The sequence below is a fragment of the Phyllobates terribilis genome, unplaced genomic scaffold (genome assembly GCF_046119375.1).
Source record: "Phyllobates terribilis strain yellow unplaced genomic scaffold, ASM4611937v1 Scaffold_27__1_contigs__length_16484149, whole genome shotgun sequence".
NCBI lineage: Eukaryota > Metazoa > Chordata > Amphibia > Anura > Dendrobatidae > Phyllobates > Phyllobates terribilis.
Window position 1 is genome coordinate 7600010 of NW_027362787.1, and position 5947 is coordinate 7605956.

The 5947-nt window shown below is 47.0% G+C and overlaps 1 long non-coding RNA gene and 1 pseudogene across 1 annotated transcript; one reads left to right on the forward strand and one right to left on the reverse strand.

Moving 5' to 3' along the window:
• Nucleotides 1–324: 324 nt before the first annotated feature.
• LOC141176489 (uncharacterized) lies at nt 325–5098 on the forward strand. The gene is made up of 3 exons (XR_012253170.1): nt 325–390; nt 1330–1490; nt 4389–5098. It is a non-coding gene; the product is annotated as an uncharacterized lncRNA (long non-coding RNA).
• Nucleotides 2227–2340, reverse strand: LOC141178048 (U2 spliceosomal RNA; annotated as a pseudogene).
• Nucleotides 5099–5947: the final 849 nt, after the last annotated feature.

The window sequence follows — 5947 nt, forward strand, 5'->3', positions numbered from 1 at the left end:
TTAGTAGGACCGCCCACTGGACTAGTGTACATACGGCAGGACTTTTCACTGCATAAAATGCCAGTTTTGCTGACTCTCTTCCCACAGATATGTCTATCAGTCTGATCAACTTCTCTGCTCTACAACATCCCCTACAGATCTTATACCATTTCAGCATGACAGGTTCCTTTAATCACCTGCAGATGACATAAGTAGCCATGTTCTGTGTGGCTTACGGAGGGGCTTGATTGCTTGTCAGCTTCAAACAGGTTTCATTTCTTCTGATTCGTTGTAGCCGAGTTCTAAACTGTATTAAGAAATTCATTTCTCTGTTTATTTCTATTAGATGTCGGGGAAGCTTGGAACAAATGTGGAAAGTGTTCTTCAAGAAGTTGTCAGGAGGCTTCCACCGTGAGTACGGACTAATGCGGCTCTATCCATCTTCTCTTTATTAAAGGGAACCTGTCACCTTGGAAAATGCTATGTACCTGCAGGTATAGGGTTAATCTGCAGATAAATATTGTTACAATGCTGCCCGGCCGCCTTATTGATAGTGTAGGTACCGGGAGAAAATTAACTTCTTTCCTCCCTGCAGCCGCCGGCCTTCACTCATCGTTGTGCACGGAGCGGCTACAGTCTTGGATCACAGCACCTCTCGCTATATCAGGGGTGACGGCTGTAAACCCGGCCCGGATTTTGATTGACAGCTTGCTCTGCACAGATGCGCTGCAGAACCACTTAGAATCTGAGTGAAGGAGTAGTATGTTCACAGATAGAGAATATGGCTCATCCACGTGCAGTTCTGCTCCACGTCCGATTACATATTTGTGGGAGAAACCCTAGTGGCAGCCTCCTATTTCTGACATGGATCCTCTAGCACTATTTGTGAAACTGCGGCTCCCAGCATAACTTGATGAGAGACCGTCAGTCTGCTGGGATCTGTAGTTTCACTACAGCAGGAGTGTCACAAGCTGCGGACCTCCGCTCACTCCAGCACTGGTCGGCATTTTCAGCACGTGAACGTACGCTATGCTTTCTGGAGACACAAGGGTGTAGATAATTTTATCAAACCCTTGACTGTAAGTTTGAACCCTAAGTGGATTATATTGTTCCCACAGTTTCAGTTTTGGACCATTTAAGGGGAATTTAAAGGGTTCTGGCCACTGATTTTCCTTAAAGGGGATCAGTATCCCTCTATGTCTTTGTATATACTTGATAAAGACCTATAACAGGTCGAAACGTTATGTGATGGCGGAATAAACTTTATCTTTTGGAATTCATCACTCTGGACTGAACGCGGTTTACTTACCTTTATCCCCTTTAACAGGATGTCTTATTTTTGTGTTTTAGTCCCAAGATTGAAAAGGGCAGCCCTCTTAAAGCCCTGCTGTTTGACTCAACGTTTGATCACTACAGAGGCGTCGTAGCAGCATCGCCCTGTGTGGAGGTGACGTGTGTAAAGGCAATAAATCGTGTCTGCCCACTCTGGCAAGTGCTATGAAGTCAATGAGGTTGGCATACTGACCCCAGAGGAAGTGGCAGCCGAAAAACGAAGTTTTTTTTAATAATTTTATTAGCCTTTCCCTCTGTCTTCACCAATCAGCCCTCTGTATTGATGATCAGATCAAAGATGTAGACAGGTCATGTCTCACGCTGCATCTCCTTCCTGATTGTATCACTGAGAAGACAGAAGCTGCCCCATCCCATTCTCCAAGAAATGCAGAACCCAATGCATCTGCTGTCCGTCATCCGCTTATTGTCAGAGGACATCATTAGGGACTGCATTTTCTCATTGCTTAAGAAATTGTTGGGGGATCCTGCTAATTGCTGAATAATAAAACTGCAGCACCGCTCCATTTAAAGCAGTGTTTCCCAAACTCCAGTCCTCATGGCCCCCAACAGGTCAGGTTTTCAGGATTTCCTCAGTATCACACATGTGATGAAAGTATCATCAAGGAATCAGGAATTCTCTCACCTGTGCAATACTATGGAAATCCTGAAGACATGACCTGTGGGGGGCCGTGAGGACTGGAGTTTGGGAAACACTGATTTTAAAGGGACTGTCAGCACAGAATGACTGTTGAAACCAAGTACAAGCGCTCCGTGGATCACGGCGTGGGCCAATCCTTTATATACACCTTCCCACCTGCTTGTTTTACCTCTGTCTCCTTCCTTCTCTGGTTCTATGAAGCCAGAGCTGTCAATCAAAGAAGAGGAGGGTGTGGATAGAGGGAAAACAAGCAGCCGGGAAGATAGATAGATAGATAACATTGCAATGCAATATATTGGTAAAAGCTAAGCACATATACTAAATGAGAACAGATACTACACTTGATGTTAGCCAAAAGGCCGAGAAGCGATAACCTGAATTGGTTTTGGCCTATGACTGCACCCTGGCTTCAAGAATGCACCCATTGTAGGGATAGGGACAAAGACTCCCCTTAGGAGGACATGTTGTTCATCAATAGACATCTTAAAACCCACAACTTTACTGCTTGTTGCAGCTGCAGCCCACGCATGCATTTTTAATCTGCATGAGTCTGCCTATTTTCAAACATTCTCCCCTCCCCCCCAATGTCCCATGTACCTGCAGACAAGGGGATGGGGAGAGGATAACTAATTAGTGAACAAACAAGCGGCGGTCCACCTTCTTCCTAGTCTGCAGGCTCCCTGCAGACTGTAGCTGACTGCCGAAGCACAGCCAGATAAAGGCTAGGAGCCCATTATGACATGTGCAATGATGTTCCATTCTTCCATTCTAGCATTATTCCATTGTTCCATTGTCCCATTCTCTTGCATTATTCCATTGTTCCATTCACTCATTACATCTATTGCAAGCAATCTATCTGCCTGGGTGAAAACCAATAGGATGCTCTGATTGACAGACATAGGTAGCACTTTAAAACAACATCTCAGACCAAACTTTTTTTTATCTTTTTTTCATCCATAGATAGAAAATTAAAGAAGTCAGTGCTCTTTCAGAGGGAGCCAGCATTTCACTAAAGAAATCGCAACGGCCCCACATTTTTTTTAAATGCGTGGTACTCAGCAACACCCAACTGATGGGACAGTTGAATTAAAAGAGTAGCAGCTGATAACAAGGCCACTGATTAGGTATATGGCGTATGTGCAAAGGTGTAGCAAAGGACAAATGCATTATTGCAGCTTATCTCAGAAAGGAAGGGATAGAAAGATAGATAGATTGGATGGATGGATGGATGGATGGATGGATGGATGGAGGGGCATATACACCTACCCAGGATGGATGGATGAATGGAAAAGCATATACATCTACCCAGGATGGATGGCTGGAGGGGCATTTACACCTACCCAGGATGGATGGATGCAGGGGCATAAACACCTACCCAGGATGCATGGATGGACGCATGGGGCTGAAGGGGGGTCAGGCTGGACACATGGGGACATGGATGGACGCATGGGGCTGAAGGGGGGGCAGGCTGGACATGTGGGGACATGGATGGACGCATGGAGCTGAAGGGGGGGCAGGCTGGACATGTGGGGACATGGATGGATGCATGGGACTGAAGGGGGGGCAGGCTGGACATGTGGGGACCTGGATGGATGCATGGGGCTGAAGGGGGGGCAGGCTGGACACGTGGGTACCTGGATGGATGCATGGGGCTGAAGGGGGGGCAGGCTGGACACGTGGCGACCTGGATGGACGCATGAGGCTGAAGGGGGGGCAGGCTGGACACGTGGGGACCTGGATGGACGCATGGGGCTGAAGCGGGGCAGGCTGGACACGTGGCAACCTGGATGGACGCATGAGGCTGAAGGGGGGGCAGACTGGACACGTGGGACCTGGATGGACGCATGGGGCTGAAGGGGGGGCAGACTGGACACGTGGGACCTGGATGGACGCATGGGGCTGAAGGGGGGACAGGCTGGACACGTGGGGACCTGGATGGACGCATGGAGGTGAAGGGGGGCAAGCTGGACACGTGGGGACCTGGATGGACGCATGGAGGTGAAGGGGGGCAAGCTGGACACGTGGGGACCTGGATAGATATATGGGGTGGGGTGGGATGCATATATGGGGGGGCTAGGATGGATATATATAAATCAAAACTGTTATATATATATGATATAGATATAGATATATATAGATATATGGGACAGAATGGATATATGAAGGGGGGCAGGCTGGACACATGGAGGCCAGGATGGATATATAGGAGGGGCATGGGTTGCAAAGGATGCTCACCAGAGGGATATATTCCTGAAAAGGAGTCAATCATAATCAGTGTCCCGGGATTACGGCTACAAAAATGAATTAAAGGGTTATTCCCATCTTCATAGATATTGTAAAAACCTGCACTTTTGCAATTTACTGCTTCTTGACATTTGCAGCCGTTCTTGAGATATTAAGACTTTTCTTTTGTTTACAGATCGTTGCCTAGGAGACCGACCACCGCTGCTGTCTCGATAGTAACCACTGTGCTAAAGTTGGCTGGGATTGGGAGGTAACAGCGCGCTCCAGCAAACCGGGCCCAGATTACTGATATATCCATTATTTGATGCATCTACCTTAAAAGCCTTGATTTGCTCGGTGATGGCAGAACACATGAGAACTATGCGGCTTTCCTTCTTTTCCTCGTCCACCGAATCCTTATCTTCAGACAGTGTCCGGTGTTGAGACGCCTTTTTCTTCTCCTCTTCTAACGTCTTCTGCTTCTGCTGAAACAGTTTCATCATCTTGTAGACCTCTCGGAGGAATTCGTCCACCTCGGCTTCCATGCTTTCTCCGTTCAGGTCAAGGAAAGCGCCGTCGATCCACCTGGAAGCGTGAGATTTTTCAAGACATATTTTGATAAATTTCATGTTTTTAGCTCATCTATTACTGTTTATTCTGCTTTTTTTCTCTTCTACATCTATGGCTATGGTTGTCCCATAAATAATGTTTAATCACCTATCCACAAGGTTGTTGATAAATGTCTGATCACTGGGAGTCTGACTGCTGCAGCCCCCAGCAGTTTTGAAAGCGGTGGTCCTAGATACAGCTTTGTGAATGAAGCATGTGTGCATCTATGGGAGTGATGGCTATGCATGCGCATGACTGCTCCCACAGACATGAATGGAGCACTGGCTATGCATGCGCACGATCACTCCATTCACACAGCAGACTTTGGAACCTCTGTCCTCAGGATTACTGGAGGACCCTGTGGTTAGAGCACCCCTACCGATCATACATTTATCTCCTATTTTGCAGAAGGGATTGTCCGGCCTTGGGGTACAAGTCTACAGTCTATGTAACTGCAGACTTTTAAATTCTCAAATTGCACGCACTGCGAGGATTTTCCGGTGCCGGGAACGGGCTGTTTTGTGACCACAAGTATGTGATTTGCATACTTCAGACCACATTCCGACTAGACGTGTCTGGCTCCACTCAATGTGCTTGCATTGAGCAAGGCCGGATATGTCTAGTTGGGATGTGACCGTATATATGCAAATCACATACTTGCTGTCACATGCCTGTGCTCCCGATGCTGGAGAATCCTTATTACGCGCACAGTACACATGCTGTGAGGATTCACATGACTGCAGTCACATGGAGTGACTGCAGACTTGTGCCCCAAGGCCGGACAGCCCTTTAATAACACATAATCCCCTTGTAATATATGCAAGACTTTTGGCGCTTGGTTATTTCCAGGACCGAAGAACAGTGATGGGGACAGAACGATTGGTTATTAGATATACTTTGTCCCTATAAGGTTACAAGGGGCGAAGTGCTGTAGATAAAGATGATTTTTGCTGCCATAAATGATTCGTTCCCAACGAATTAGTGTTTTGCTTGTTCATCGGGTGATTACAGGCACATTTACATGGGCTGATAATTGGGAATGATCATCAGCTTGTTTAAATGCGCCATTTACTCTCCACTTCAGATCACGTCTGGTGTTAATAAATAACGGCATGCCAAGAGTTAACTCAGAATTCCCCAATGGGG